Source organism: Castanea sativa, chromosome 5, assembly GCF_040712315.1.
Source record: "Castanea sativa cultivar Marrone di Chiusa Pesio chromosome 5, ASM4071231v1".
NCBI lineage: Eukaryota > Viridiplantae > Streptophyta > Magnoliopsida > Fagales > Fagaceae > Castanea > Castanea sativa.
Genome location: NC_134017.1, coordinates 30215864 through 30240477, shown reverse-complemented (window position 1 = coordinate 30240477; position 24614 = coordinate 30215864). Strand labels below are relative to the sequence as shown.

At 53.2% G+C, this 24614-nt stretch overlaps 58 non-coding genes and 10 pseudogenes across 58 annotated transcripts; all 68 read left to right on the top strand.

The window, feature by feature from the left end:
• Positions 1 to 122: 122 nt before the first annotated feature.
• LOC142637604 (5S ribosomal RNA) lies at positions 123 to 240 on the top strand. The gene has a single exon (XR_012844760.1). It is a non-coding gene; the product is annotated as a 5S ribosomal RNA (ribosomal RNA).
• Positions 241 to 480: 240 nt separating this feature from the next.
• On the top strand, positions 481 to 599 carry LOC142637546 (5S ribosomal RNA). The gene has a single exon (XR_012844706.1). It is a non-coding gene; the product is annotated as a 5S ribosomal RNA (ribosomal RNA).
• A 242-nt stretch (positions 600 to 841) lies between these two features.
• Positions 842 to 960, top strand: LOC142637557 (5S ribosomal RNA). The gene has a single exon (XR_012844716.1). It is a non-coding gene; the product is annotated as a 5S ribosomal RNA (ribosomal RNA).
• A 241-nt stretch (positions 961 to 1201) lies between these two features.
• On the top strand, positions 1202 to 1320 carry LOC142637684 (5S ribosomal RNA; annotated as a pseudogene).
• Positions 1321 to 1564: 244 nt separating this feature from the next.
• Positions 1565 to 1683, top strand: LOC142637554 (5S ribosomal RNA). Its single transcript, XR_012844713.1, has one exon. It is a non-coding gene; the product is annotated as a 5S ribosomal RNA (ribosomal RNA).
• A 244-nt stretch (positions 1684 to 1927) lies between these two features.
• Positions 1928 to 2046, top strand: LOC142637674 (5S ribosomal RNA). Its single transcript, XR_012844827.1, has one exon. It is a non-coding gene; the product is annotated as a 5S ribosomal RNA (ribosomal RNA).
• Positions 2047 to 2291: 245 nt separating this feature from the next.
• Positions 2292 to 2409, top strand: LOC142637640 (5S ribosomal RNA). Its single transcript, XR_012844796.1, has one exon. It is a non-coding gene; the product is annotated as a 5S ribosomal RNA (ribosomal RNA).
• A 242-nt stretch (positions 2410 to 2651) lies between these two features.
• Positions 2652 to 2769, top strand: LOC142637561 (5S ribosomal RNA). Its single transcript, XR_012844720.1, has one exon. It is a non-coding gene; the product is annotated as a 5S ribosomal RNA (ribosomal RNA).
• Positions 2770 to 3013: 244 nt separating this feature from the next.
• LOC142637698 (5S ribosomal RNA) lies at positions 3014 to 3132 on the top strand (annotated as a pseudogene).
• Positions 3133 to 3377: 245 nt separating this feature from the next.
• LOC142637542 (5S ribosomal RNA) lies at positions 3378 to 3496 on the top strand. The gene has a single exon (XR_012844702.1). It is a non-coding gene; the product is annotated as a 5S ribosomal RNA (ribosomal RNA).
• A 244-nt stretch (positions 3497 to 3740) lies between these two features.
• On the top strand, positions 3741 to 3859 carry LOC142637538 (5S ribosomal RNA). The gene has a single exon (XR_012844698.1). It is a non-coding gene; the product is annotated as a 5S ribosomal RNA (ribosomal RNA).
• Positions 3860 to 4101: 242 nt separating this feature from the next.
• Positions 4102 to 4220, top strand: LOC142637586 (5S ribosomal RNA). The gene has a single exon (XR_012844743.1). It is a non-coding gene; the product is annotated as a 5S ribosomal RNA (ribosomal RNA).
• A 244-nt stretch (positions 4221 to 4464) lies between these two features.
• On the top strand, positions 4465 to 4581 carry LOC142637651 (5S ribosomal RNA). The gene has a single exon (XR_012844805.1). It is a non-coding gene; the product is annotated as a 5S ribosomal RNA (ribosomal RNA).
• Positions 4582 to 4822: 241 nt separating this feature from the next.
• LOC142637680 (5S ribosomal RNA) lies at positions 4823 to 4938 on the top strand (annotated as a pseudogene).
• A 239-nt stretch (positions 4939 to 5177) lies between these two features.
• Positions 5178 to 5296, top strand: LOC142637653 (5S ribosomal RNA). Its single transcript, XR_012844807.1, has one exon. It is a non-coding gene; the product is annotated as a 5S ribosomal RNA (ribosomal RNA).
• Positions 5297 to 5536: 240 nt separating this feature from the next.
• On the top strand, positions 5537 to 5654 carry LOC142637563 (5S ribosomal RNA). Its single transcript, XR_012844722.1, has one exon. It is a non-coding gene; the product is annotated as a 5S ribosomal RNA (ribosomal RNA).
• Positions 5655 to 5895: 241 nt separating this feature from the next.
• Positions 5896 to 6012, top strand: LOC142637649 (5S ribosomal RNA). Its single transcript, XR_012844803.1, has one exon. It is a non-coding gene; the product is annotated as a 5S ribosomal RNA (ribosomal RNA).
• Positions 6013 to 6253: 241 nt separating this feature from the next.
• LOC142637648 (5S ribosomal RNA) lies at positions 6254 to 6370 on the top strand. Its single transcript, XR_012844802.1, has one exon. It is a non-coding gene; the product is annotated as a 5S ribosomal RNA (ribosomal RNA).
• A 242-nt stretch (positions 6371 to 6612) lies between these two features.
• LOC142637669 (5S ribosomal RNA) lies at positions 6613 to 6729 on the top strand. The gene has a single exon (XR_012844822.1). It is a non-coding gene; the product is annotated as a 5S ribosomal RNA (ribosomal RNA).
• A 241-nt stretch (positions 6730 to 6970) lies between these two features.
• On the top strand, positions 6971 to 7088 carry LOC142637681 (5S ribosomal RNA; annotated as a pseudogene).
• A 241-nt stretch (positions 7089 to 7329) lies between these two features.
• LOC142637670 (5S ribosomal RNA) lies at positions 7330 to 7447 on the top strand. Its single transcript, XR_012844823.1, has one exon. It is a non-coding gene; the product is annotated as a 5S ribosomal RNA (ribosomal RNA).
• A 241-nt stretch (positions 7448 to 7688) lies between these two features.
• Positions 7689 to 7804, top strand: LOC142637679 (5S ribosomal RNA; annotated as a pseudogene).
• A 242-nt stretch (positions 7805 to 8046) lies between these two features.
• Positions 8047 to 8164, top strand: LOC142637646 (5S ribosomal RNA). Its single transcript, XR_012844800.1, has one exon. It is a non-coding gene; the product is annotated as a 5S ribosomal RNA (ribosomal RNA).
• Positions 8165 to 8407: 243 nt separating this feature from the next.
• On the top strand, positions 8408 to 8526 carry LOC142637590 (5S ribosomal RNA). Its single transcript, XR_012844747.1, has one exon. It is a non-coding gene; the product is annotated as a 5S ribosomal RNA (ribosomal RNA).
• A 244-nt stretch (positions 8527 to 8770) lies between these two features.
• Positions 8771 to 8888, top strand: LOC142637635 (5S ribosomal RNA). Its single transcript, XR_012844791.1, has one exon. It is a non-coding gene; the product is annotated as a 5S ribosomal RNA (ribosomal RNA).
• Positions 8889 to 9130: 242 nt separating this feature from the next.
• Positions 9131 to 9248, top strand: LOC142637624 (5S ribosomal RNA). Its single transcript, XR_012844781.1, has one exon. It is a non-coding gene; the product is annotated as a 5S ribosomal RNA (ribosomal RNA).
• Positions 9249 to 9489: 241 nt separating this feature from the next.
• LOC142637593 (5S ribosomal RNA) lies at positions 9490 to 9608 on the top strand. Its single transcript, XR_012844750.1, has one exon. It is a non-coding gene; the product is annotated as a 5S ribosomal RNA (ribosomal RNA).
• Positions 9609 to 9847: 239 nt separating this feature from the next.
• LOC142637660 (5S ribosomal RNA) lies at positions 9848 to 9964 on the top strand. The gene has a single exon (XR_012844814.1). It is a non-coding gene; the product is annotated as a 5S ribosomal RNA (ribosomal RNA).
• A 238-nt stretch (positions 9965 to 10202) lies between these two features.
• Positions 10203 to 10319, top strand: LOC142637659 (5S ribosomal RNA). Its single transcript, XR_012844813.1, has one exon. It is a non-coding gene; the product is annotated as a 5S ribosomal RNA (ribosomal RNA).
• Positions 10320 to 10559: 240 nt separating this feature from the next.
• LOC142637618 (5S ribosomal RNA) lies at positions 10560 to 10678 on the top strand. Its single transcript, XR_012844774.1, has one exon. It is a non-coding gene; the product is annotated as a 5S ribosomal RNA (ribosomal RNA).
• A 244-nt stretch (positions 10679 to 10922) lies between these two features.
• On the top strand, positions 10923 to 11038 carry LOC142637690 (5S ribosomal RNA; annotated as a pseudogene).
• Positions 11039 to 11281: 243 nt separating this feature from the next.
• LOC142637634 (5S ribosomal RNA) lies at positions 11282 to 11399 on the top strand. Its single transcript, XR_012844790.1, has one exon. It is a non-coding gene; the product is annotated as a 5S ribosomal RNA (ribosomal RNA).
• Positions 11400 to 11640: 241 nt separating this feature from the next.
• LOC142637676 (5S ribosomal RNA) lies at positions 11641 to 11759 on the top strand. Its single transcript, XR_012844829.1, has one exon. It is a non-coding gene; the product is annotated as a 5S ribosomal RNA (ribosomal RNA).
• A 240-nt stretch (positions 11760 to 11999) lies between these two features.
• On the top strand, positions 12000 to 12117 carry LOC142637630 (5S ribosomal RNA). The gene has a single exon (XR_012844786.1). It is a non-coding gene; the product is annotated as a 5S ribosomal RNA (ribosomal RNA).
• Positions 12118 to 12357: 240 nt separating this feature from the next.
• LOC142637666 (5S ribosomal RNA) lies at positions 12358 to 12474 on the top strand. Its single transcript, XR_012844819.1, has one exon. It is a non-coding gene; the product is annotated as a 5S ribosomal RNA (ribosomal RNA).
• A 241-nt stretch (positions 12475 to 12715) lies between these two features.
• LOC142637647 (5S ribosomal RNA) lies at positions 12716 to 12832 on the top strand. Its single transcript, XR_012844801.1, has one exon. It is a non-coding gene; the product is annotated as a 5S ribosomal RNA (ribosomal RNA).
• Positions 12833 to 13072: 240 nt separating this feature from the next.
• LOC142637537 (5S ribosomal RNA) lies at positions 13073 to 13191 on the top strand. Its single transcript, XR_012844697.1, has one exon. It is a non-coding gene; the product is annotated as a 5S ribosomal RNA (ribosomal RNA).
• Positions 13192 to 13434: 243 nt separating this feature from the next.
• LOC142637686 (5S ribosomal RNA) lies at positions 13435 to 13551 on the top strand (annotated as a pseudogene).
• Positions 13552 to 13795: 244 nt separating this feature from the next.
• LOC142637592 (5S ribosomal RNA) lies at positions 13796 to 13914 on the top strand. Its single transcript, XR_012844749.1, has one exon. It is a non-coding gene; the product is annotated as a 5S ribosomal RNA (ribosomal RNA).
• A 238-nt stretch (positions 13915 to 14152) lies between these two features.
• LOC142637658 (5S ribosomal RNA) lies at positions 14153 to 14269 on the top strand. Its single transcript, XR_012844812.1, has one exon. It is a non-coding gene; the product is annotated as a 5S ribosomal RNA (ribosomal RNA).
• Positions 14270 to 14508: 239 nt separating this feature from the next.
• Positions 14509 to 14624, top strand: LOC142637611 (5S ribosomal RNA). The gene has a single exon (XR_012844767.1). It is a non-coding gene; the product is annotated as a 5S ribosomal RNA (ribosomal RNA).
• Positions 14625 to 14869: 245 nt separating this feature from the next.
• On the top strand, positions 14870 to 14986 carry LOC142637665 (5S ribosomal RNA). Its single transcript, XR_012844818.1, has one exon. It is a non-coding gene; the product is annotated as a 5S ribosomal RNA (ribosomal RNA).
• A 238-nt stretch (positions 14987 to 15224) lies between these two features.
• On the top strand, positions 15225 to 15342 carry LOC142637633 (5S ribosomal RNA). The gene has a single exon (XR_012844789.1). It is a non-coding gene; the product is annotated as a 5S ribosomal RNA (ribosomal RNA).
• A 244-nt stretch (positions 15343 to 15586) lies between these two features.
• LOC142637623 (5S ribosomal RNA) lies at positions 15587 to 15704 on the top strand. Its single transcript, XR_012844780.1, has one exon. It is a non-coding gene; the product is annotated as a 5S ribosomal RNA (ribosomal RNA).
• A 242-nt stretch (positions 15705 to 15946) lies between these two features.
• LOC142637675 (5S ribosomal RNA) lies at positions 15947 to 16063 on the top strand. Its single transcript, XR_012844828.1, has one exon. It is a non-coding gene; the product is annotated as a 5S ribosomal RNA (ribosomal RNA).
• A 239-nt stretch (positions 16064 to 16302) lies between these two features.
• LOC142637622 (5S ribosomal RNA) lies at positions 16303 to 16420 on the top strand. The gene has a single exon (XR_012844779.1). It is a non-coding gene; the product is annotated as a 5S ribosomal RNA (ribosomal RNA).
• Positions 16421 to 16664: 244 nt separating this feature from the next.
• Positions 16665 to 16783, top strand: LOC142637700 (5S ribosomal RNA; annotated as a pseudogene).
• Positions 16784 to 17028: 245 nt separating this feature from the next.
• LOC142637694 (5S ribosomal RNA) lies at positions 17029 to 17147 on the top strand (annotated as a pseudogene).
• Positions 17148 to 17388: 241 nt separating this feature from the next.
• LOC142637530 (5S ribosomal RNA) lies at positions 17389 to 17507 on the top strand. Its single transcript, XR_012844691.1, has one exon. It is a non-coding gene; the product is annotated as a 5S ribosomal RNA (ribosomal RNA).
• Positions 17508 to 17751: 244 nt separating this feature from the next.
• On the top strand, positions 17752 to 17870 carry LOC142637585 (5S ribosomal RNA). Its single transcript, XR_012844742.1, has one exon. It is a non-coding gene; the product is annotated as a 5S ribosomal RNA (ribosomal RNA).
• Positions 17871 to 18123: 253 nt separating this feature from the next.
• On the top strand, positions 18124 to 18242 carry LOC142637547 (5S ribosomal RNA). Its single transcript, XR_012844707.1, has one exon. It is a non-coding gene; the product is annotated as a 5S ribosomal RNA (ribosomal RNA).
• A 243-nt stretch (positions 18243 to 18485) lies between these two features.
• LOC142637672 (5S ribosomal RNA) lies at positions 18486 to 18604 on the top strand. Its single transcript, XR_012844825.1, has one exon. It is a non-coding gene; the product is annotated as a 5S ribosomal RNA (ribosomal RNA).
• Positions 18605 to 18857: 253 nt separating this feature from the next.
• On the top strand, positions 18858 to 18976 carry LOC142637518 (5S ribosomal RNA). The gene has a single exon (XR_012844679.1). It is a non-coding gene; the product is annotated as a 5S ribosomal RNA (ribosomal RNA).
• Positions 18977 to 19219: 243 nt separating this feature from the next.
• Positions 19220 to 19338, top strand: LOC142637587 (5S ribosomal RNA). Its single transcript, XR_012844744.1, has one exon. It is a non-coding gene; the product is annotated as a 5S ribosomal RNA (ribosomal RNA).
• A 253-nt stretch (positions 19339 to 19591) lies between these two features.
• On the top strand, positions 19592 to 19710 carry LOC142637579 (5S ribosomal RNA). Its single transcript, XR_012844737.1, has one exon. It is a non-coding gene; the product is annotated as a 5S ribosomal RNA (ribosomal RNA).
• A 252-nt stretch (positions 19711 to 19962) lies between these two features.
• On the top strand, positions 19963 to 20081 carry LOC142637581 (5S ribosomal RNA). The gene has a single exon (XR_012844738.1). It is a non-coding gene; the product is annotated as a 5S ribosomal RNA (ribosomal RNA).
• Positions 20082 to 20333: 252 nt separating this feature from the next.
• LOC142637639 (5S ribosomal RNA) lies at positions 20334 to 20452 on the top strand. The gene has a single exon (XR_012844795.1). It is a non-coding gene; the product is annotated as a 5S ribosomal RNA (ribosomal RNA).
• Positions 20453 to 20705: 253 nt separating this feature from the next.
• On the top strand, positions 20706 to 20824 carry LOC142637507 (5S ribosomal RNA). Its single transcript, XR_012844668.1, has one exon. It is a non-coding gene; the product is annotated as a 5S ribosomal RNA (ribosomal RNA).
• Positions 20825 to 21077: 253 nt separating this feature from the next.
• LOC142637780 (5S ribosomal RNA) lies at positions 21078 to 21196 on the top strand. The gene has a single exon (XR_012844904.1). It is a non-coding gene; the product is annotated as a 5S ribosomal RNA (ribosomal RNA).
• Positions 21197 to 21448: 252 nt separating this feature from the next.
• LOC142637568 (5S ribosomal RNA) lies at positions 21449 to 21567 on the top strand. Its single transcript, XR_012844726.1, has one exon. It is a non-coding gene; the product is annotated as a 5S ribosomal RNA (ribosomal RNA).
• A 253-nt stretch (positions 21568 to 21820) lies between these two features.
• On the top strand, positions 21821 to 21939 carry LOC142637668 (5S ribosomal RNA). Its single transcript, XR_012844821.1, has one exon. It is a non-coding gene; the product is annotated as a 5S ribosomal RNA (ribosomal RNA).
• Positions 21940 to 22177: 238 nt separating this feature from the next.
• LOC142637641 (5S ribosomal RNA) lies at positions 22178 to 22296 on the top strand. The gene has a single exon (XR_012844797.1). It is a non-coding gene; the product is annotated as a 5S ribosomal RNA (ribosomal RNA).
• A 244-nt stretch (positions 22297 to 22540) lies between these two features.
• Positions 22541 to 22659, top strand: LOC142637591 (5S ribosomal RNA). Its single transcript, XR_012844748.1, has one exon. It is a non-coding gene; the product is annotated as a 5S ribosomal RNA (ribosomal RNA).
• A 243-nt stretch (positions 22660 to 22902) lies between these two features.
• LOC142637544 (5S ribosomal RNA) lies at positions 22903 to 23021 on the top strand. Its single transcript, XR_012844704.1, has one exon. It is a non-coding gene; the product is annotated as a 5S ribosomal RNA (ribosomal RNA).
• Positions 23022 to 23266: 245 nt separating this feature from the next.
• Positions 23267 to 23385, top strand: LOC142637703 (5S ribosomal RNA; annotated as a pseudogene).
• Positions 23386 to 23628: 243 nt separating this feature from the next.
• Positions 23629 to 23747, top strand: LOC142637664 (5S ribosomal RNA). Its single transcript, XR_012844817.1, has one exon. It is a non-coding gene; the product is annotated as a 5S ribosomal RNA (ribosomal RNA).
• A 242-nt stretch (positions 23748 to 23989) lies between these two features.
• On the top strand, positions 23990 to 24108 carry LOC142637655 (5S ribosomal RNA). The gene has a single exon (XR_012844809.1). It is a non-coding gene; the product is annotated as a 5S ribosomal RNA (ribosomal RNA).
• A 242-nt stretch (positions 24109 to 24350) lies between these two features.
• LOC142637636 (5S ribosomal RNA) lies at positions 24351 to 24469 on the top strand. Its single transcript, XR_012844792.1, has one exon. It is a non-coding gene; the product is annotated as a 5S ribosomal RNA (ribosomal RNA).
• Positions 24470 to 24614: the final 145 nt, after the last annotated feature.

The following is a 24614-nucleotide window of genomic DNA, read 5'->3' as shown; positions in this document are numbered from 1 at the left end:
TTAAAGTGCGTCGCCGTATCCGTATCCTTTATAAGAATTAAACGCGCTAATGCTGATGGGTGCGATCATACCAACACTAATGCACCGATCCCATCGTCGCTCCGTAAACGCGCTTATGCGATGGGTGCGATCATACCAACACTAATGCACCGGATCCCATCGAACTCCGCGATTAAGCGTGTTTGGGCGAGAGTAGTACTAGGATGGGTGACCTCATGGGAAGTCCTCGTGTTGCACCCCTTTCTTTTTCTTCGCGTTGTTTTTATTTCTTCCGCCGGGCTTATCGTTCACGTCGGCCCGGGACGCTCGCTTCGCGGGCTTAGTACGCCGGACCAAAAATACGGGGCGACAAAGCGTCGGGGCGATGTCGATCTCGAAAAATCCGCGGAAGCCCCTCGGGTTGCACCTGTGTATGCGGTGGTGTCAAAGTGCGTCGCTGCATCCGGATCCCTTATAAGAATTAAACGCGCTTATGCTGATGGGTGCGATCATACCAACACTAATGCACCGGATCCCATCAGAACTCCGCTGTTAAGCGTGTTTGGGCGAGAGTAGTACTAGGATGGGTGACCTCCTGGGAAGTCCTCGTGTTGCACCCCTTTCTTTTTCTTCGCGTTCTGTTTTTATTTCTTCCGCCGGGCTTATCGTTCACGTCGGCCCAGGACGCTCGCTTCGCGGGCTTAGTACGCCGGACCAAAAATACGGGGCGACAAAGCGTCGGGGCGATGTCGATCTCGAAAAATCCGCGGAAGCCCCTCGGGTTGCACCTGTGTATGCGGTGGTGTCAAAGTGCGTCGCTGCATCCGGATCCCTTATAAGAATTAAACGCGCTTATGCTGATGGGTGCGATCATACCAACACTAATGCACCGGATCCCATCAGAACTCCGCAGGTAAGCGTGTTTGGGCGAGAGTAGTACTAGGATGGGTGACCTCCAGGGAAGTCCTCGTGTTGCACCCCTTTCTTTTTCTTCGCGTTCGTTTTTATTTCTTCCGCCGGGCTTATCGTTCACGTCGGCCCGGGACGCTCGCTTCGCGGGCTTAGTACGCCGGACCAAAAATACGGGGCGACAAAGCGTCGGGGCGATGTCGATCTCGAAAAATCCGCGGAAGCCCCTCGGGTTGCACTTGTGTATGCGGTGGTGTCAAAGTGCGTCGCTGCATCCGGATCCCTTATAAGAATTAAACGCGCTTATGCTGATGGGTGCGATCATACCAACACTAATGCACCGGATCCCATCAGATCTCCGCCCTTAAGCATGTATGTGCGAGAGTAGTACTATGATGTGTGACCACCTGGGAAGTCCTCGTGTTGCACACCTTTCTTTTTCTTCGCGTTCTGTTTTTATTTCTTCCGCCGGGCTTATCGTTCTCGTCGGCCGTGGACGCTCTCTTCGCGGTCTTAGTCTGCCCAGGACCAAAAATACGGGGCGACAAAGCGTCGGGGCGATGTCGATCTCGAAAAATCCGCGGAAGCCCCTCGGGTTGCACCTGTGTATGCGGTGGTGTCAAAGTGCGTCGCTGCATCCGGATCCCTTATAAGAATTAAACGCGCTTATGCTGATGGGTGCGATCATACCAACACTAATGCACCGGATCCCATCAGAACTCCGCAGTTAAGCGTGTTTGGGCGAGAGTAGTACTAGGATGGGTGACCTCCTGGGAAGTCCTCGTGTTGCACCCCTTTCTTTTTCTTCGCGTTCTGTTTTTATTTCTTCCGCCGGGCTTATCGTTCACGTCGGCCCAGGACGCTCGCTTCGCGGGCTTAGTCTGCCCCGGACCAAAAATACGGGGCGACAAAGCGTCGGGGCGATGTCGATCTCGAAAAATCCGCGGAAGCCCCTCGGGTTGCACCTGTGTATGCGGTGGTGTCAAAGTGCGTCGCTGCATCCGGATCCCTTATAAGAATTAAACGCGCTTATGCTGATGGGTGCGATCATACCAACACTAATGCACCGGATCGCATCAGAACTCCGCAGTTAAACGTGTTTGGGAGAGAGTAGTACTAGGATCGGTGACCTCCTTGGAAGTCATCGTGTTGCACCCCTTTCTTTTTCTTCGCGTTCTGTTTTTATTTCTTCCGCCGGGCTTATCGTTCACGTCGGCCCAGGACGCTCGCTTCGCGGGCTTAGTCTGCCCCGGACCAAAAATACGGGGCGACAAAGCGTCGGGGCGATGTCGATCTCGAAAAATCCGCGGAAGCCCCTCGGGTTGCACCTGTGTATGCGGTGGTGTTAAAGTGCGTCGCTGCATCCGGATCCTTTATAAAGAATAAAACGCGCTTATGCTGATGGGTGCGATCATACCAACACTAATGCACCGGATCCCATCGAACTCCGCGATTAAGCGTGTTTGGGCGAGAGTAGTACTAGGACGGGTGACCTCCAGGGAAGTCCTCGTGTTGCACCCCTTTCTTTTTCTTCGCGTTCGTTTTTATTTCTTCCGCCGGCTTATCGTTCTCGTCGGCCCAGGACGCTCGCTTCGCGGGCTTAGTCTGCGCCGGACCAAAAATACGGGGCGACAAAGCGTCGGGGCGATGTCGATCTCGAAAAATCCGCGGAAGCCCCTCGGGTTGCACCTGTGTATGCGGTGGTGTCAAAGTGCGTCGGTGTATCCGGATCCCTTATAAGAATTAAACGCGCTTATGCTGATGGGTGCGATCATACCAACACTAATGCACCGGATCCCATCGAACTCCGCAGTTAAGCGTGTTTGGGCGAGAGTAGTACTAGGATGGGTGACCTCCTGGGAAGTCCTCGTGTTGCACCCCTTTCTTTTTCTTCGCGTTCTGTTTTTATTTCTTCCGCCGGGCTTATCGTTCACGTCGGCCCAGGACGCTCGCTTCGCGGGCTTAATATGCGACGGACCAAAAATACGGGGCGACAAAGCGTCGGGGCGATGTCGATCTCGAAAAATCCGCGGAAGCCCCTCGGGTTGCACCTGTGTATGCGGTGGTGTCAAAGTGCGTCGCGGCATCCGGATCCCTTATAAGAATTAAACGCGCTTATGCTGATGGGTGCGATCATACCAACACTAATGCACCGGATCACAACTCAACTCACCGAATAAGCGTGTTTGGGCGAGAGTAGTACTAGGATGGGTGACCTCCTCGGAAGTCCTCGTGTTGCACCCCTTTCTTTGACTTCGCGTTCAGTTATTATTTCTTCCGCCGGGCGAATCGTACACGTCGGACGAGGACGCTCGCTTCGCGGGCTATGTAATACGCCGGACCAAAAATACGGGGCGACAAAGCGTCGGGGCGATGTCGATCTCGAAAAATCCGCGGAAGCCCCTCGGGTTGCACCTGTGTATGCGGTGGTGTCAAAGTGCGTCGCTGCATCCGGATCCCTTATAAGAATTAAACGCGCTTATGCTGATGGGTGCGATCATACCAACACTAATGCACCGGATCCCATCAGAACTCCGCAGTTAAGCGTGTTTGGGCGAGAGTAGTACTAGGATGGGTGACCTCCTGGGAAGTCCTCGTGTTGCACCCCTTTCTTTTTCTTCGCGTTCTGTTTTTATTTCTTCCGCCGGGCTTATCGTTCACGTCGGCCCAGGAGGGTCGGTTCGCGGTCTTATTCTGCGTGGGACCAAAAATACGGGGCGACAAAGCGTCGGGGCGATGTCGATCTCGAAAAATCCGCGGAAGCCCCTCGGGTTGCACCTGTGTATGCGGTGGTGTCAAAGTGCGTCGCTGCATCCGGATCCCTTATAAGAATTAAACGCGCTTATGCTGATGGGTGCGATCACACCAACACTAATGCACCGGATCCCATCAGAACTCCGCAGTTAAGCGTGTTTGGGCGAGAGTAGTACTAGGATGGGTGACCTCCTGGGAAGTCCTCGTGTTGCACCCCTTTCTTTTTCTTCGCGTTCTGTTTTTTTTTCTTCCGCCGGGCTTATCGTTCACGTCGGCCCTGGACGCTCGCTTCGCGGGCTTAGTACGCCGGACCAAAAATACGGGGCGACAAAGCGTCGGGGCGATGTCGATCTCGAAAAATCCGCGGAAGCCCCTCGGGTTGCACCTGTGTATGCGGTGGTGTCAAAGTGCGTCGCTGCATCCGGATCCCTTATAAGAATTAAACGCGCTTATGCTGATGGGTGCGATCATACCAACACTAATGCACCGGATCCCATCAGAACTCCGCGAGTTAAGCGTGTTTGGGCGAGAGTAGTACTAGGATGGGTGACCTCTGGGAAGTCCTCGTGTTGCACCCCTTTCTTTTTCTTCGCGTTACCTTTTTATTTCTTCCGCCGGGCTTATCGTTCACGTCGGCCCTGGACGCTCGCTTCGCGGGCTTAGTCTGCCCCGGACCAAAAATACGGGGCGACAAAGCGTCGGGGCGATGTCGATCTCGAAAAATCCGCGGAAGCCCCTCGGGTTGCTCGTGTGTGTGCGGTGGTGTCAAAGTGCGTCGCTGCATCCGGATCCCTTATAAGAATTAAACGCGCTTATGCTGATGGGTGCGATCATACCAACACTAATGCACCGGATCCCATCGAACTCCGCGATTAAGCGTGTTTGGGCGAGAGTAGTACTAGGATGGGTGACCTCTGGGAAGTCCTCGTGTTGCACCCCTTTCTTTTTCTTCGCGTTGTTTTTATTTCTTCCGCCGGGCTTATCGTTCACGTCGGCCCGGGACGCTCGCTTCGCGGGCTTAGTACGCCGGACCAAAAATACGGGGCGACAAAGCGTCGGGGCGATGTCGATCTCGAAAAATCCGCGGAAGCCCCTCGGGTTGCACTTTTGTGTATGCGGTGGTGTCAAAGTGCGTCGGCGCATCCGGATCCCTTATAAGAATTAAACGCGCTTATGCGATGGGTGCGATCATACCAACACTAATGCACGGATCCCATCGAACTCCGCGATTAAGCGTGTTTGGGCGAGAGTAGTACTAGGATGGGTGACCTCTGGGAAGTCCTCGTGTTGCACCCCTTTCTTTTTCTTCGCGTTGTTTTTATTTCTTCCGCCGGGCTTATCGTTCACGTCGGCCCGGGACGCTCGCTTCGCGGGCTTAGTACGCCGGACCAAAAATACGGGGCGACAAAGCGTCGGGGCGATGTCGATCTCGAAAAATCCGCGGAAGCCCCTCGGGTTGCACTGTGTATGCGGTGGTGTCAAAGTGCGTCGGCGCATCCGGATCCCCTATCCGAATTACACGCGCTTATGCTGATGGGTGCGATCATACCAACACTAATGCACCCGATCCCATCAGAAGTGCGCAGTTAAGCGTGTTTGGGCGAGAGTAGTACTAGGATGGGTGACCTAATGGGAAGTCCTCGTGTTGCACCCCTTTCTTTTTCTTCGCGTTGTTTTTATTTCTTCCGCCGGGCTTATCGTTCACGTCGGCCCGGGGCGCTCGCGTCGCGGGCTTAGTACGCCGGACCAAAAATACGGGGCGACAAAGCGTCGGGGCGATGTCGATCTCGAAAAATCCGCGGAAGCCCCTCGGGTTGCACCTGTGTATGCGGTGGTGTCAAAGTGCGTCGCTGCATCCGGATCCCTTATAAGAATTAAACGCGCTAATTCTGATGGGTGCGATCATACCAACACTAATGCACCGGATCCCATCAGAACTCCGCAGTTAAGCGTGTTTGGGCGAGAGTAGTACTAGGATGGGTGACCTCTGGGAAGTCCTCGTGTTGCACCCCTTTCTTTTTCTTCGCGTTGTTTTTATTTCTTCCGCGGGCTTATCGTTCACGTCGGCCCAGGACGCTCGCTTCGACGGCATACACTGACCCGGACCAAAAATACGGGGCGACAAAGCGTCGGGGCGATGTCGATCTCGAAAAATCCGCGGAAGCCCCTCGGGTTGCACCTGTGTATGCGGTGGTGTCAAAGTGCGTCGCTGCATCCGGATCCCTTATAAGAATTAAACGCGCTTATGCTGATGGGTGCGATCATACCAACACTAATGCACCGGATCCCATCGAACTCCGCGATTAAGCGTGTTTGGGCGAGAGTAGTACTAGGATGGGTGACCTCTGGGAAGTCCTCGTGTTGCACCCCTTTCTTTTTCTTCGCGTTGTTTTTATTTCTTCCGCCGGGCTTATCGTTCACGTCGGCCCGGGACGCTCGCTTCGCGGGCTTAGTACGCCGGACCAAAAATACGGGGCGACAAAGCGTCGGGGCGATGTCGATCTCGAAAAATCCGCGGAAGCCCCTCGGGTTGCACTTTTGTGTATGCGGTGGTGTTAAAGTGCGTCGCTGCATCCGGATCCCTTATAAGAATTAAACGCGCTTATGCGATGGGTGCGATCATACCAACACTAATGCACCGGATCCCATCGAACTCCGCGATTAAGCGTGTTTGGGCGAGAGTAGTACTAGGATGGGTGACCTCTGGGAAGTCCTCGTGTTGCACCCCTTTCTTTTTCTTCGCGTTACGTTTTTATTTCTTCCGCCGGGCTTATCGTTCACGTCGGCCCGGGACGCTCGCTTCGCGGGCTTAGTACGCCGGACCAAAAATACGGGGCGACAAGCGTCGGGGCGATGTCGATCTCGAAAAATCCGCGGAAGCCCCTCGGGTTGCACTTTTGTGTATGCGGTGGTGTTAAAGTGCGTCGCTGCATCCGGATCCCTTATAAGAATTAAACGCGCTTATGCGATGGGTGCGATCATACCAACACTAATGCACGGATCCCATCGAACTCCGCGAGTTAAGCGTGTTTGGGCGAGAGTAGTACTAGGATGGGTGACCTCTGGGAAGTCCTCGTGTTGCACCCCTTTCTTTTTCTTCGCGTTGTTTTTATTTCTTCCGCCGGGCTTATCGTTCACGTCGGCCCGGGACGCTCGCTTCGCGGGCTTAGTACGCCGGACCAAAAATACGGGGCGACAAAGCGTCGGGGCGATGTCGATCTCGAAAAATCCGCGGAAGCCCCTCGGGTTGCACTTTTGTGTATGCGGTGGTGTTAAAGTGCGTCGCTGCATCCGGATCCCTTATAAGAATTAAACGCGCTTATGCGATGGGTGCGATCATACCAACACTAATGCACCGGATCCCATCGAAACTCCGCGATTAAGCGTGTTTGGGCGAGAGTAGTACTAGGAATGGTGACCTCTGGGAAGTCCTCGTGTTGCACCCCTTTCTTTTTCTTCGCGTTGTTTTTATTTCTTCCGCCGGGCTTATCGTTCACGTCGGCCCGGGACGCTCGCTTCGCGGGCTTAGTACGCCGGACCAAAAATACGGGGCGACAAAGCGTCGGGGCGATGTCGATCTCGAAAAATCCGCGGAAGCCCCTCGGGTTGCACTTTTGTGTATGCGGTGGTGTTAAAGTGCGTCGCTGCATCCGGATCCCTTATAAGAATTAAACGCGCTTATGCGATGGGTGCGATCATACCAACACTAATGCACCGGATCCCATCGAACTCCGCGATTAAGCGTGTTTGGGCGAGAGTAGTACTAGGATTGGTGACCTCACAGGAAGTCCTCGTGTTGCACCCCTTTCTTTTTCTTCGCGTTGTTTTTATTTCTTCCGCCGGGCTTATCGTTCACGTCGGCCCGGGACGCTCGCTTCGCGGGCTTAGTACGCCGTACCAAAAATACGGGGCGACAAAGCGTCGGGGCGATGTCGATCTCGAAAAATCCGCGGAAGCCCCTCGGGTTGCACTTTTGTGTATGCGGTGGTGTTAAAGTGCGTCGCTGCATCCGGATCCCTTATAAGAATTAAACGCGCTTATGCGATGGGTGCGATCATACCAACACTAATGCACGGATCCCATCGAACTCCGCGATTAAGCGTGTTTGGGCGAGAGTAGTACTAGGATGGGTGACCTCTGGGAAGTCCTCGTGTTGCACCCCTTTCTTTTTCTTCGCGTTGTTTTTATTTCTTCCGCCGGGCTTATCGTTCACGTCGGCCCGGGACGCTCGCTTCGCGGGCTTAGTACGCCGGACCAAAAATACGGGGCGACAAAGCGTCGGGGCGATGTCGATCTCGAAAAATCCGCGGAAGCCCCTCGGGTTGCACTTTTTGTGTATGCGGTGGTGTTAAAGTGCGTCGCTGCATCCGGATCCCTTATAAGAATTAAACGCGCTTATGCGATGGGTGCGATCATACCAACACTAATGCACCGGATCCCATCGAACTCCGCGATTAAGCGTGTTTGGGCGAGAGTAGTACTAGGATTGGTGACATCCTGGGAATTCCTCGTGTTGCTCCCCTTTCTTGTTCTTCGCGTTCTGTTTTTATTTCTTCCGCCGGGCTTATCGTTCACGTCGGGCCAGGACGGTCTCTTCGCGGGCTTAGTCTGCCACGGACCAAAAATACGGGGCGACAAAGCGTCGGGGCGATGTCGATCTCGAAAAATCCGCGGAAGCCCCTCGGGTTGCACTGTGTATGCGGTGGTGTTAAAGTGCGTCGCTGCATCCGGATCCCTTATAAGAATTAAACGCGCTTATGCTGATGGGTGCGATCATACCAACACTAATGCACCGGATCCCATCGAACTCCGCGAGTTAAGCGTGTTTGGGCGAGAGTAGTACTAGGATGGGTGACCTCCCGGGAAGTCCTCGTGTTGCACCCCTTTCTTTTTCTTCGCGTTCTGTTTTTATTTCTTCCGCCGGGCTTATCGTTCACGTCGGCGCGGGACGCTCGCGTCGCGGGCTTAGTACGCCGGACCAAAAATACGGGGCGACAAAGCGTCGGGGCGATGTCGATCTCGAAAAATCCGCGGAAGCCCCTCGGGTTGCACTTTTGTGTATTCGGTGGTGTTAAACTGCGTCGCTGCATCCGGATCCCTTATAAGAATTAAACGCGCTTATGCGGATGGGTGCGATCATACCAACACTAATGCACCGGATCCCATCGAACTCCGCGATTAAGCGTGTTTGGGCGAGAGTAGTACTAGGATGGGTGACCTCACAGGAAGTCCTCGTGTTGCACCCCTTTCTTTTTCTTCGCGTTGTTTTTATTTCTTCCGCCGGGCTTATCGTTCACGTCGGCCCGGGACGCTCGCTTCGCGGGCTTAGTACGCCGGACCAAAAATACGGGGCGACAACGCGTCGGGGCGCTGTCGATCTCGAAAAATCCGCGGACGCCCCTCGGGTTGCACTTTTGTGTATGCGGTGGTGTTAAAGTGCGTCGCTGCATCCGGATCCCTTATAAGAATTAAACGCGCTTATGCCGATGGGTGCGATCATACCAACACTAATGCACCGGATCCCATCGAACTCCGCGAGTTAAGCGTGTTTGGGCGAGAGTAGTACTAGGATGGGTGACCTCTGGGAAGTCCTCGTGTTGCACCCCTTTCTTTTTCTTCGCGTTGTTTTTATTTCTTCCGCCGGGCTTATCGTTCACGTCGGCCCGGGACGCTCGCTTCGCGGGCTTAGTACGCCGGACCAAAAATACGGGGCGACAAGCGTCGGGGCGATGTCGATCTCGAAAAATCCGCGGAAGCCCCTCGGGTTGCACTTTTGTGTATGCGGTGGTGTTAAAGTGCGTCGCTGCATCCGGATCCCTTATAAGAATTAAACGCGCTTATGCTGATGGGTGCGATCATACCAACACTAATGCACCGGATCCCATCGAACTCCGCGAGTTAAGCGTGTTTGGGCGAGAGTAGTACTAGGATGGGTGACCTCACGGGAAGTCCTCGTGTTGCACCCCTTTCTTTTTCTTCGCGTTGTTTTTATTTCTTCCGCCGGGCTTATCGTTCACGTCGGCCCGGGACGCTCGCTTCGCGGGCTTAGTACGCCGGACCAAAAATACGGGGCGACAAGCGTCGGGGCGATGTCGATCTCGAAAAATCCGCGGAAGCCCCTCGGGTTGCACTTTGTGTATGCGGTGGTGTTAAAGTGCGTCGCTGCATCCGGATCCCTTATAAGAATTAAACGCGCTTATGCGATGGGTGCGATCATACCAACACTAATGCACCGGATCCCATCGAACTCCGCGATTAAGCGTGTTTGGGCGAGAGTAGTACTAGGATGGGTGACCTGCGGGAAGTCCTCGTGTTGCACCCCTTTCTTTTTCTTCGCGTTGTTTTTATTTCTTCCGCCGGGCTTATCGTTCACGTCGGCCCGGGACGCTCGCTTCGCGGGCTTAGTACGCCGGACCAAAAATACGGGGCGACAAAGCGTCGGGGCGATGTCGATCTCGAAAAATCCGCGGAAGCCCCTCGGGTTGCACTGTGTATGCGGTGGTGTTAAAGTGCGTCGCTGCATCCGGATCCCTTATAAGAATTAAACGCGCTTATGCGATGGGTGCGATCATACCAACACTAATGCACCGGATCCCATCGAACTCCGCGATTAAGCGTGTTTGGGCGAGAGTAGTACTAGGATGGGTGACCTGCGGGAAGTCCTCGTGTTGCACCCCTTTCTTTTTCTTCGCGTTGTTTTTATTTCTTCCGCCGGGCTTATCGTTCACGTCGGCCCGGGACGCTCGCTTCGCGGGCTTAGTACGCCGGACCAAAAATACGGGGCGACAAAGCGTCGGGGCGATGTCGATCTCGAAAAATCCGCGGAAGCCCCTCGGGTTGCACAAGTGTAAGCGCTGGTGTCACAGTGCGTCGCTGCATCCGGATCCCTTATAAGAATTAAACGCGCTTATGCTGATGGGTGCGATCATACCAACACTAATGCACCGGATCCCATCGAACTCCGCGAGTTAAGCGTGTTTGGGCGAGAGTAGTACTAGGATGGGTGAACTCCTGGGAAGTCCTCGTGTTGCACCCCTTTCTTTTTCTTCGCGTTCTGTTTTTATTTCTTCCGCCGGGCTTATCGTTCACGTCGGCCCAGGACGAACGAATAGCTCACTTCTTAACACCCGGAACAAAAATACGGGGCGACAAAGCGTCGGGGCGATGTCGATCTCGAAAAATCCGCGGAAGCCCCTCGGGTTGCACCTGTGTATGCGGTGGTGTTAAAGTGCGTCGCTGCATCCGGATCCCTTATAAGAATTAAACGCGCTTATGCTGATGGGTGCGATCATACCAACACTAATGCACGGATCCCATCGAACTCCGCGATTAAGCGTGTTTGGGCGAGAGTAGTACTAGGATGGGTGAACTCTGGGAAGTCCTCGTGTTGCACCCCTTTCTTTTTCTTCGCGTTGTGTTTTTATTTCTTCCGCCGGGCTTATCGTTCACGTCGGCCAAGGACGCTAGCTTCGCGGGCTTAGTACGCCGGACCAAAAATACGGGGCGACAAAGCGTCGGGGCGATGTCGATCTCGAAAAATCCGCGGAAGCCCCTCGGGTCGCACTTTTGTGTATGCGGTGGTGTTAAAGTGCGTCGCTGCATCCGGATCCCTTATAAGAATTAAACGCGCTTATGCGATGGGTGCGATCATACCAACACTAATGCACCGGATCCCATCGAACTCCGCGATTAAGCGTGTTTGGGCGAGAGTAGTACTAGGATGGGTGACCTCACAGGAAGTCCTCGTGTTGCACCCCTTTCTTTTTCTTCGCGTTTTGTTTTTATTTCTTCCGCCGGGCTTATCGTTCACGTCGGCCTAGGACGCTCGCTTCGCGGGCTTAGTACGCCCGGACCAAAAATACGGGGCGACAAAGCGTCGGGGCGATGTCGATCTCGAAAAATCCGCGGAAGCCCCTCGGTTTGGAGCTTTTTTGTCGGGTGTTAAAGTGCGTCGCTGCATCCGGATCCCTTATAAGAATTAAACGCGCTTATGCTGATGGGTGCGATCATACCAACACTAATGCACCGGATCCCATCAGAACTCCGGAGTTAAGGGTTTTTTGGCGAGAGTAGTACAAGGATGGGTGACCTCATGTGAAGACCTCGTGTTGGACGGCTTTCTTTTTCTTCGCGTTGTTTTTATTTCTTCCGCCGGGCTTATCGTTCACGTCGGCCCGGGACGCTCGCTTCGCGGGCTTAGTACGCCGGACCAAAAATACGGGGCGACAAAGCGTCGGGGCGATGTCGATCTCGAAAAATCCGCGGAAGCCCCTCGGGTTGGTGCTGTGTATGCGGTGGTGTTAAAGTGCGTCGCTGCATCCGGATCCCTTATAAGAATTAAACGCGCTTATGCTGATGGGTGCGATCATACCAACACTAATGCACCGGATCCCATCGAACTCCGCGATTAAGCGTGTTTGGGCGAGAGTAGTACTAGGATGGGTGACCTCGTGGGAAGTCCTCGGGTTGCACCCCTATCTTTTTCTTCGCGTTGTTTTTATTTCTTCCGCCGGGCTTATCGTTCACGTCGGCCCGGGACGCTCGCTTCGCGGGCTTAGTACGCCGGACCAAAAATACGGGGCGACAAAGCGTCGGGGCGATGTCGATCTCGAAAAATCCGCGGAAGCCCCTCGGGTTGCACTGTGTATGCGGTGGTGTTAAAGTGCGTCGCTGCATCCGGATCCCTTATAAGAATTAAACGCGCTTATCTTTGATGGGTGCGATCATACCAACACTAATGCACGGATCCCATCGAACTCCGCGATTAAGCGTGTTTGGGCGAGAGTAGTACTAGGATGGGTGACCTCACGGGAAGTCCTCGTGTTGCACCCCTTTCTTTTTCTTCGCGTTGTTTTTATTTCTTCCGCCGGGCTTATCGTTCACGTCGGCCCGGGACGCTCGCTTCGCGGGCTTAGTACGCCGGACCAAAAATACGGGGCGACAAAGCGTCGGGGCGATGTCGATCTCGAAAAATCCGCGGAAGCCCCTCGGGTCGCACTTTTGTGTATGCGGTGGTGTTAAAGTGCGTCGCTGCATCCGGATCCCTTATAAGAATTAAACGCGCTTATGCGATGGGTGCGATCATACCAACACTAATGCACCGGATCCCATCGAACTCCGCGATTAAGCGTGTTTGGGCGAGAGTAGTACTAGGATGGGTGACCTCTGGGAAGTCCTCGTGTTGCACCCCTTTCTTTTTCTTCGCGTTGTTTTTATTTCTTCCGCCGGGCTTATCGTTCACGTCGGCCCGGGACGCTCGCTTCGCGGGCTTAGTACGCCGGACCAAAAATACGGGGCGACAAAGCGTCGGGGCGATGTCGATCTCGAAAAATCCGCGGAAGCCCCTCGGGTCGCACTGTGTATGCGGTGGTGTTAAAGTGCGTCGCTGCATCCGGATCCCTTATAAGAATTAAACGCGCTTATCTTTGATGGGTGCGATCATACCAACACTAATGCACCGGATCCCATCGGAACTCCGCAGTTAAGCGTGTTTGGGCGAGAGTAGTACTAGGATGGGTGACCTCATGGGAAGTCCTCGTGTTGCACCCCTTTCTTTTTCTTCGCGTAAAGTTTTTATTTATACCGCCGGGCTAATCGTTCAAGTCGGCCCGGGACGCTCGCTTCGCGGGCTTAGTACGCCGGACCAAAAATACGGGGCGACAAAGCGTCGGGGCGATGTCGATCTCGAAAAATCCGCGGAAGCCCCTCGGGTTGCACTTTTGTGTATGCGGTGGTGTTAAAGTGCGTCGCTGCATCCGGATCCCTTATAAGAATTAAACGCGCTTATGCGATGGGTGAGATCATACTAATACTAATGCACCGGATCCCATCGAACTCCGCGATTAAGCGTGTTTGGGCGAGAGTAGTACTAGGATGGGTGACCTCTGGGAAGTCCTCGTGTTGCACCCCTTTATTTTTCTTCGAGTTGTGTTTTTATTTCTTCCGCCGGGCTTATCGTTCACGTCGGCCCAGGACGCTCGCGTCGCGGGCGTAGTCGTCCGCGGACCAAAAATACGGGGCGACAAAGCGTCGGGGCGATGTCGATCTCGAAAAATCCGCGGAAGCCCCTCGGGTTGCACTTTTGTATGCGGTGTTGTTAAAGTGATTCGCTGCATCCGGATGCGTTATAAGAATTAAACGCGCTTATGCTGATGGGTGCGATCATACCAACACTAATGCACCGGATCCCATCGAACTCCGCGAGTTAAGCGTGTTTGGGCGAGAGTAGTACTAGGATGGGTGACCTCACGGGAAGTCCTCGTGTTGCACCCCTTTCTTTTTCTTCGCGTTGTTTTTATTTCTTCCGCCGGGCTTATCGTTCACGTCGGCCCGGGACGCTCGCTGGGCGGGCTGAGTACGCCGGACCAAAAATACGGGGCGACAAAGCGTCGGGGCGATGTCGATCTCGAAAAATCCGCGGAAGCCCCTCGGGTTGCACTGTGTATGCGGTGGTGTCAAAGTGCGTCGGCGCATCCGGATCCCTTATAAGAATTAAACGCGCTTATGCGATGGGTGCGATCATACCAACACTAATGCACGGATCCCATCGAACTCCGCGATTAAGCGTGTTTGGGCGAGAGTAGTACTAGGATGGGTGACCTTCTGGGAAGTCCTCGTGTTGCACCCCTTTCTTTTTCTTCGCGTTGTTTTTATTTCTTCCGCCGGGCTTATCGTTCACGTCGGCCCGGGACGCTCGCTTCGCGGGCTTAGTACGCCGGACCAAAAATACGGGGCGACAAAGCGTCGGGGCGATGTCGATCTCGAAAAATCCGCGGAAGCCCCTGGGGTTGCTACTGTTTTTGCGGTGGTGTTAAAGTGCGTCGCTGCATCCGGATCCATTATAAGAATTAAACGCGCTTATGCGATGGGTGCGATCATACCAACACTAATGCACGGATCCCATCGAACTCCGAGTTAAGCGTGTTTGGGCGAGAGTAGTACTAGGATGGGTGACCTCCTGGGAAGTCCTCGTGTTGCACCCCTTTCTTTTTCTTCATGTTCTGTTTTTATTTCTTCCGCCGGGCTTATCGTTCACGTCGGCCCGGGACGCTCGCTTCGCGGGCTTAGTACGCCGGACCAAAAATACGGGGCGACAAAGCGTCGGGGCGATGTCGATCTCGAAAAATCCGCGGAAGCCCCTCGGGTTGCACTTTTGTGTATGCGGTGGTGTTAAAGTGCGTCGCTGCATCCGGATCCCTTATAAGAATTAAACGCGCTTATCTTTGATGGGTGCGATCATACCAACACTAATGCACGGATCCCATCGAACTCCGCGATTAAGCGTGTTTGGGCGAGAGTAGTACTAGGATGGGTGACCTCACGGGAAGTCCTCGTGTTGCACCCCTTTCTTTTTCTTCGCGTTGTTTTTATTTCTTCCGCCGGGCTTATCGTTCACGTCGGCCCGGGACGCTCGCTTCGCGGGCTTAGTACGCCGGACCAAAAATACGGGGCGACAAAGCGTCGGGGCGATGTCGATCTCGAAAAATCCGCGGAAGCCCCTCGGGTTGCACTGTGTATGCGGTGGTGTTAAAGTGCGTCGCTGCATCCGGATCCCTTATAAGAATTAAACGCGCTTATGCGATGGGTGCGATCATACCAACACTAATGCACCGGATCCCATCGAACTCCGCGATTAAGTGTGTTTGGGCGAGAGTAGTACTAGGATGGGTGACCTCAAGGGAAGTCCTCGTGTTGCACCCCTTTCTTTTTCTTCGCGTTCTGTTTTTATTTCTTCCGCCGGGCTTATCGTTCACGTCGTCCCAGGACCAAACCTAAGACCTCAAATTAATCACCCGACCAAAAATACGGGGCGACAAAGCGTCGGGGCGATGTCGATCTCGAAAAATCCGCGGAAGCCCCTCGGGTTGCACCTGTGTATGCGGTGGTGTTAAAGTGCGTCGCTGCATCCGGATCCCTTATAAGAATTAAACGCGCTTATGCTGATGGGTGCGATCATACCAACACTAATGCACCGGATCCCATCGAACTCCGCGAGTTAAGCGTGTTTGGGCGAGAGTAGTACTAGGATGGGTGACCTCTGGGAAGTCCTCGTGTTGCACCCCTTTCTTTTTCTTCGCGTTCTGTTTTTATTTCTTCCGCCGGGCTTATCGTTCACGTCGGCCCGGGACGCTCGCTTCGCGGGCTTAGTACGCCGGACCAAAAATACGGGGCGACAAAGCGTCGGGGCGATGTCGATCTCGAAAAATCCGCGGAAGCCCCTCGGGTTGCACGTGTGTATGCGGTGGTGTTAAAGTGCGTCGCTGCATCCGGATCCCTTATAAGAATTAAACGCGCTTATGCTGATGGGTGCGATCATACCAACACAAATGCACGGATCCCATCGAACTCCGCGAGTTAAGCGTGTTTGGGCGAGAGTAGTACTAGGATGGGTGACCTCTGGGAAGTCCTCGTGTTGCACCCCTTTCTTTTTCTTCGCGTTGTTTTTATTTCTTCCGCCGGGCTTATCGTTCACGTCGGCCCGGGACGCTCGCTTCGCGGGCTTAGTACGCCGGACCAAAAATACGGGGCGACAAGCGTCGGGGCGATGTCGATCTCGAAAAATCCGCGGAAGCCCCTCGGGTTGCACTTGTGTATGCGGTGGTGTTAAAGTGCGTCGCTGCATCCGGATCCCTTATAAGAATTAAACGCGCTTATGCTGATGGGTGCGATCATACCAACACTAATGCACCGGATCCCATCGAACTCCGCGAGTTAAGCGTGTTTGGGCGAGAGTAGTACTAGGATGGGTGACCTCTGGGAAGTCCTCGTGTTGCACCCCTTTCTTTTTCTTCGCGTTGTTTTTATTTCTTCCGCCGGGCTTATCGTTCACGTCGGCCCGGGACGCTCGCTTCGCGGGCTTAGTACGCCGGACCAAAAATACGGGGCGACAAAGCGTCGGGGCGATGTCGATCTCGAAAAATCCGCGGAAGCCCCTCGGGTTGCACCTTTTGTGTATGCGGTGGTGTTAAAGTGCGTCGCTGCATCCGGATCCCTTATAAGAATTAAACGCGCTTATCTTTGATGGGTGCGATCATACCAACACTAATGCACCGGATCCCATCAGAACTCCTCGTTTAATCTGGTTTGGGAGAGAGTAGTACTAGGATGGGTGACCTCATGGGACGTCCTCGTGTTGCACCCATTTCTTTTTCTTCGCGTTGTGTTTTATTTCTTCCGCCGGGCTTATCGTTCACGTCGGCCCGGGACGCTCGCTTAGCGGGCTTAGTATGCCAAGGACCAAAAATAACGGGCGACAAAAAGTCGGGGCGATGTCGATCTCGAAAAATCCGCGGAAGCCCCTCGGGTTGCACTTTTGTGTATGCGGTGGTGTTAAAGTGCGTCGCTGCATCCGGATCCCTTATAAGAATTAAACGCGCTTATGCTGATGGGTGCGATCATACCAACACTAATGCACCGGATCCCAACAAAACTCCGCAGTTAAGCGAGTGTGGGAGAGAGTATTACTAGGACGGGAGACCTCTTGGTAAGTCCTCGTGTTGCACCCCTTTCTTTTTCTTCGCGTTCTGTTTATTTCTTCCGCCGGGCTTATCGTTCACGTCGGCCCGGGACGCTCGCTTCGCGGGCTTAGTACGCCGGACCGAAAATACGGGGCGACAAAGCGTCGGGGCGATGTCGATCTCGAAAAATCCGCGGAAGCCCCTCGGGTTGCACTTTTGTGTATGCGGTGGTGTTAAAGTGCGTCGCTGCATCCGGATCCCTTATAAGAATTAAACGCGCTTATGCGATGGGTGCGATCATACCAACACTAATGCACCGGATCCCATCAGAACTCCGCAGTTAAGCGTGTTTGGGCGAGAGTAGTACTAGGATGGGTGACCTCCTGGGAAGTCCTCGTGTTGCACCCCTTTCTTTTTCTTCGCGTTCTGTTTTTATTTCTTCCGCCGGGCTTATCGTTCACGTCGGCCCAGGACGCTCGCTTCGCGGGCTTAGTCTGCCCCGGACCAAAAATACGGGGCGACAAATCGTCGGGGCGATGTCGATCTCGAAAAATCCGCGGAAGCCCCTCGGGTTGCACCTGTGTATGCGGTGGTGTTAAAGTGCGTCGCTGCATCCGGATCCTTTATAAGAATTAAACGCGCTTATGCTGATGGATGCCATCATACCAACACTGATGCATCGGATCCCATCAGAACTCCGCAGTTAAGCGTGTTTGGGCGAGAGTAGTACTAGGATGGGTGACCTCCTGGGAAGTCCTCGTGTTGCACCCCTTTCTTTTTCTTCGCGTCTTATTTTATTTCTTTTTATTTCTTCCGTCGGGCTTATCGTTCACGTCGGCCCAGGACGCTCCCTTCGCGGGCTTAGGCTGCCCCGGACCAAAAATACGGGGCGCCAAACCGTCGAGGCGATGTCGATCTCGAAAAATCCGCGAAAGCCCCTCGGGTTGCACCTGTGTATGCGGTGGTGTTAAAGTGCGTCGCTGCATCCGTATCCTTTATAAGAATTAAACGCGCTTATGCTGATGGGTGCGATCATACCAACACCGATGCGCCGGATCCCATCAGAACTCCGCAGTTAAGCGTGTTTGGGCGAGAGTAGTACTAGGATGGGTGACCTCCTGGGAAGTCCTCGTGTTGCACCCCTTTCTTTTTCTTCGCGTCTTATTTTATTTCTTCTGTCGGGCTTATCGTTCACGTCGGCCCAGGACGCTCGCTTCGCGGGCTTAGTTTGCCCCGGACCAAAAATACGGGACGCCATAGCGTCGGGGCGATGTCGATCACGAAAAATCCTCGGAAGCCCCTCGGGTTGCACTTGTGTATGCGGTGGTGTTAAAGTGCGTCGTTGCATCCGGATCCTTTATAGGAATTAAACGCGCTTATGCTGATGGGCGCGATCATACCAACAGTAATGCACCGAATCCAATTAGAACTCCGCAGTTAAGCGTGTTTGGGCGACAGTAGTACTAGGATGGGTGACCTCCTGGGAAGTCCTCGTGTTGCACCCCTTTCTTTTTCTTCGTGTTTTATTTTATTTCTTTTTATTTCTTCCGCCGGGCTTATCGTTCACGTCGGCCCAGGTCGTTCGCTTCGCGGGCTTAGTCTGCCCTGGACCAAAAATACGGGGCGCCAAAGCGTCGAGGCGATGTCGATCTCGAAAAATCCGTGGAAGCCCCTCGGGTTGCACCTGTGTATGCGGTGGTGTTAAAGTGCGTCGCTGCATACGGATCCTTTATAAGAATTAAACGCGCTTATGCTGATGGGTGCGATCATACCAACACTAATGCACCGGATCCCATCAGAACTCCGCAGTTAAGCGTGTTTGGGCGAGAGTAGTACTAGGATGGGTGACCTCCTGGGAAGTCCTCGTGTTGCACCCCTTTCTTTTTCTTCGCGTTTTATTTTAATTCTTCCGTCAGGCTTATCGTTCACGTCGGCACAAGACGCTCGCTTCGCGGGCTTAGTCTGCCCCGGACCAAAAATACGTGGCGCCAAAGCGTCGAGGCGATGTCGATCTCGATAAATCTGCGGAAGCCCCTCGGGTTGCACTTGTGTATGCGGTGGTGTTAAAGTGCGTTGCTGCATCCGGATCCTTTATAAGAATTAAACGCGCTTATGCTGATGGATGCCATCATACCAACAATAATGCACCGGATCCCATCAGAACTCCGCAGTTAAGCGTGTTTGGGCGAGAGTAGTACTAGGATGGGTGACCTCCTGGGAAGTCCTCGTGTTGCACCCCTTTCTTTTTCTTCGCGTCTTATTTTATTTCTTTTTATTTCTTCCGTCGGGCTTATCGTTCACGTCGGCCCAGGACGCTCGCTTCGCGGGCTTAGTCTGCCCCGGACCAAAAATACGGGGCGCCAAAGCGTCGGGGCGATGTCGATCTCGAAAAATCCGCAGAAGCCCCTCGGGTTGCACCTGTGTATGCGGTGGTGTTAAAGTGCGTCGCTGCATCCGGATCCTTTATAAGAATTAAACGCGCTTATGCTGATGGGTGCGATCATACCAACACTAATGCACCGGATCCCATCAGAACTCCGCAGTTAAGCGTGTTTGGGCGACAGTAGTACTAGGATGGGTGACCTCCTAGGAAGTCCTCGTGTTGCACCCCTTTCTTTTTCTTCGCGTTTTATTTTATTTCTTTTTATTTCTTCTGTCGGGCTTATCGTTCACGTCGGCCCAGGACGCTCGCTTCACAGGCTTAGTCTGCCCGGGACAAAAATTACGTGGCGCCAGAGCGTCGGGAGATGTCGAACTCGAAAAATCCGCGGAAGCCCCTCGGGTTGCACCTGTGTATGCGGTGGTGTTAAAGTGCGTCGCTGCATCCGGATCCTTTATAAGAATTAAACGCGCTTATGCCGATGGGTGCGATCATACCAACACTAATGCACCGGATCCCATCAGAACTCCGCAGTTAAGCGTGTTTGGGCGAGAGTAGTACTAGGATGGGTGACCTCCTGGGAAGTCCTCGTGTAGCATCGCTTTCTTTTTCTTCGCGTTTTATTTTATTTCTTTTTATTTCTTCCGTCGGGCTTATCGTTCAGATCGGCCCAGGATGCTCGGTTCGCGGGCTTAGTCTGCCCCGGACCAAAAAACGGGACGCCAAAGCGTCGTGGCGATGTCGATCTCAAAAAATCCGCGGAAGCCCCTCGGGTTGCACCTGTGTATGCGGTGGTGTTAAAGTGCGTCGCTGCATCCGTATCCTTTATAAGAATTAAACGCGCTTATGCTGATGGGTGCGATCATACCAACACCGATGCGCCGGATCCCATCAGAACTCCCCAGCTAAGCGTGTTTGGGCGAGAGTAGTACTAGGATGGGTGACCTCCTGGGAAGTCCTCGTGTAGCATCGCTTTCTTTTTCTTCGCGTTTTATTTTATTTCTTTTTATTTCTTCCGTCGGGCTTATCGTTCACGTCGGCCCAGGACGCTCGCTTCGCGGGCTTAGTCTGCCCCGGACCAAAAATACGGGGCGCCAAAGCGTCGAGGCGATGTCGATCTCGAAAAATCCGCGGAAGCCCCTCGGGTTGCACCTGTGTATGCGGTGGTGTTAAAGTGCGTCGCTGCATCCGGATCCTTTATAAGAATTAAACGCGCTTATGCTGATGGGTGCGATCATACCAACACTAATGCACCGGATCCCATCAGAACTCCGCAGTTAAGCGTGTTTGGGCGAGAGTAGTACTAGGATGGGTGACCTCCTGGGAAGTCCTCGTGTTGCACCCCTTTCTTTTTCTTCGCGTCTTATTTTATTTCTTTTTATTTCTTCCGTCGGGCTTATCGTTCACGTCGGCCCAGGACGCTCGCTTCGCGGGCTTAGTCTGCCCCGGACCAAAAATACGGGGCGCCAAAGCGTCGGGGCGATGTCGATCTCGAAAAATCCGCGGAAGCCCCTCGGGTTGCACCTGTGTAAGCGGTGGTGTTAAAGTGCGTCGCTGCATCCGGATCCTTTATAAGAATTAAACGCGCTTATGCTGATGGGTGCGATCATACCAACACTAATGCACCGGATCCCATCAGAACTCCGCAGTTAAGCGTGTTTGGGCGAGAGTAGTACTAGGATGGGTGACCTCCTGGGAAGTCCTCGTGTTGCACCCCTTTCTTTTTCTTCGCGTTTTATTTTATTTCTTTTTATTTCTTCCGTCGGGCTTATCGTTCACGTCGGCCCAGGACGCTCGCTTCACAGGCTTAGTCTGCCCCGGACAAAAATTACGGGGCGCCAAAGCGTCGGGAGATGTCGATCACGAAAAATCCGCGGAAGCCCCTCGGGTTGCACTTGTGTATGCGGTGGTGTTAAAGTGCGTCGCTGCATCCGGATCCTTTATAAGAATTAAACGCGCTTATGCTGATGGATGCGATCATACCAACACTAATGCACCGGATCCCATCAGAACTCCGCAGTTAAGCGTGTTTGGGCGAGAGTAGTACTAGGATGGGTGACCTCCTGGGAAGTCCTCGTGTAGCACCCCTTTCTTTTTCTTCGCGTTTTATTTTATTTCTTTTTATTTCTTCTGTCGGGCTTATCGTTCACGTCGGCCCAGGACGCTCGCTTCGCGGGCTTAGTTTGCCCCGGACCAAAAATACGGGACGCCATAGCGTCGGGGCGATGTCGATCACGAAAAATCCTCGGAAGCCCCTCGGGTTGCACCTGTGTATGCGGTGGTGTTAAAGTCCGTCGTTGCATCCGGATCCTTTATAGGAATTAAACGCGCTTATGCTGATGGGCGCGATCATACCAACAGTAATGCACCGAATCCCATCAGAACTTCGCAGTTATGCATGTTTCGGCGAGAGTAGTACTAGGATGGGTGACCTCTTGTGAAGTCCTCGTGTTGCACCCCTTTCTTTTCCTTTGCTTTTTTTTTCTTTCGTCGGGCTTATCGTTTACGTCGGCCCAGGACGCTAACTTCGCGGGATTAATCTCCCCCAGTCCAAAAATACGGGGCACCAAAATGTCGCAACGATGCCGATCTCCAAAAATCCGCGGAAGTTTCTCGTGTTGCTCCTGTGCATGCGGTGGTGTTAACGTGCGTAGTTGCATCCGGATCCTGTATAAGAATTAATGGAGCATATGCTAATACGTGCGATCATACCAACAGTAGTGCACCGGATCCCATCAGTACTCCGCAGTTAAGCGTGTTTGGGCGAGAGTAGTACTAGGATGGGTGACCTCCTGGGAAGTCCTCGTGTTGCCCCCCTTTCTCTTTCTTCACGTTCTATTTTTATTTCTTCCGTCGGGCTTATCGTTCACGTCGGCACAGGACTCTCGCTTCGCGGGCTTAGTCTGCCCCGGACCAAAAATACGGGGCGACAAAGCGTCGGGGCGATGTCGATCTCGAAAAATCCGCGGAAGCCCCTCGGGTTGAACCTGTGCACGCGGTGGTGTTAAAGTGCGTCGCTGCATCCGTATCCTTTATAAGAATTAAACGCGCTTAAGCTATTGGGTGCGATCATACCAACACTAATGCACCAGATCCCATCAGAACTCCGCAGTTAAGCGTGTTTGGGCGATAGTACTACTAGGATGGGTGACCTCCTGGGAAGTCCTCGTGTTGCACCCCTTTCTTTTTCATCGCGTTTTATTTTATTTCTTCCGTCGGGCTTGTCGTTCACCTCGGCCCAGGACGCTCGCTTCGCGGGCTTAGTCTGCCACGGACCAAAAATACGGGGCGCCAAAGCGTCTGGGCGATGTCGATCTCGAAAAATCCGCGGAAGCCCCTCGGGTTGAACCTGTGCACGCGGTGGTGTTCAAGTGCGTCGCTGCATCCGTATCCTTTATAAGAATTAAACGCGCTAAAGCTATTGGGTGCGATCATACCAACACTAATGCACCAGATCCCATCAGAACTCCGCAGTTAAGCGTGTTTGGGCGAGAGTAGTACTAGGATGGGTGACCTCCTGGGAAGTCCTCGTGTTGCACCCCTTTCTTTTTCTTCGCTTTTGTTTTTTAATTTCCTCAATCGGGCTTATCGTTTACGTCGGCCCAAGACGCTCACTTCGCGGGATTAATCTCCCCCAGTCCAAAAATACGGGGCACCAAAACGTCGCAACGATGCCGATCTCAAAAAATCCGCGGAAGCCCCTCGTGTTGCTCCTGTGTATGCGGTGGTGTTAACGTGCGTAGTTGCATCCGGATCCTGTATAAGAATTAATGGCGCATATGCTAATGGGTGCGATCATACCAACAGTAATGTACCGGATCCCATCAAAACACTGCAGTTAAGTGTGTTTGGGCAAGAATATAACTAGGATAGGTGACCTCCTGGGAAGTCCTCATATTGCACCCCTTTTTTTTTCTTCGCATTTTTTTTTATTTCTTCCGTTGGGCTTATCGTTTACGTTGGCCCAAGACGCTCCTTTCACGAGCTTAGTCTGCCCCAGACCAAAAATACGAGGCGCCAAAGCATCGCAACGATGCCGATCTCCAAAAATTTGCGGAAGCCCCTCGGGTTACGCCTCTGTATGCGGTGCTGTTAAAGTGCGTCGTTGCATCCGGATCCTTTATAAGAATTAAATGCGCTTATGCTGATAGGTGCGATCATACCAACACTAATGCACCGGATCCCATCAGAATATCGCAGATAAGCGTGTTTGGGCGAGAGTAGTACTAGGATGGGTGACCTCCTGGGAAGTCCTCATATTGCACCCCTTTCTTTTTCTTCGCATTTTTTTTATTTCTTCCGTTGGGCTTTTCGTTTACGTCAGCCGAGGACGCTCGCTTCGCGAGCTTAGTCTGCCCCAGACCAAAAATTCGGGGAGCCAAAGCGTCGCGGCAATGCCAATATCGAAAAATTCGCTGAAGCCCCTCGGGTTGCGCTTGTCTTTGCGGCGGTGTTGAAGTGCCTCGTTGCATCCGAATCCTTTATAAGAATTAAAGGCGCTTATGCTAATGGGTGCGATCATACCAACACTAATGCACCAGATTCCATCAGAATATCGCAGATAAGCGTGTTCGGGCGAGAGTAGTACTAGGATGGGTGACCTCCTGGGAAGTCCTCGTGTTGCACCCCTTTCTTTTACTTCGCATTTTTTTTTATTTCTTCCATCGGGCTTATCATTTATGTCGGGCCAGGACACTCGCTTCGCGGGCTTAGTCTGCCCAGACCAAAAATATGTGTAGCTGAAGTGTCGTGACGATCTCGATCTCGAAAAATCCGCAATAGCCCCTCGGGTTTCACCTGTGTATGCGGTGGTGTTAAAGTGCATCGTTGTATCCGGATCCTCTATAAGAATTTAATGCGCTTATGCTAATGGGTGCGATCATAGCAACATTAATGCACCGAATCCCATTAGAACTCCGCAGTTAAGCGCGTTTGGGCGAGAGTAGTACTAGGATGGGTTACCTCCTGGGAAGTCCTCGTGTTGCACCCCTTTCTTTTTCTTTGCATTTTTTTTATTTCTTCCGTCGGGCTTCTCGTTTACGTCAGCCTAGCATGCACGCTTCGCGGGCTTTGTCTTCCCCTGACCAAAAATACGAGCCGCCAATCTATTTTTGGGCACCAACACGTCGCGCCGA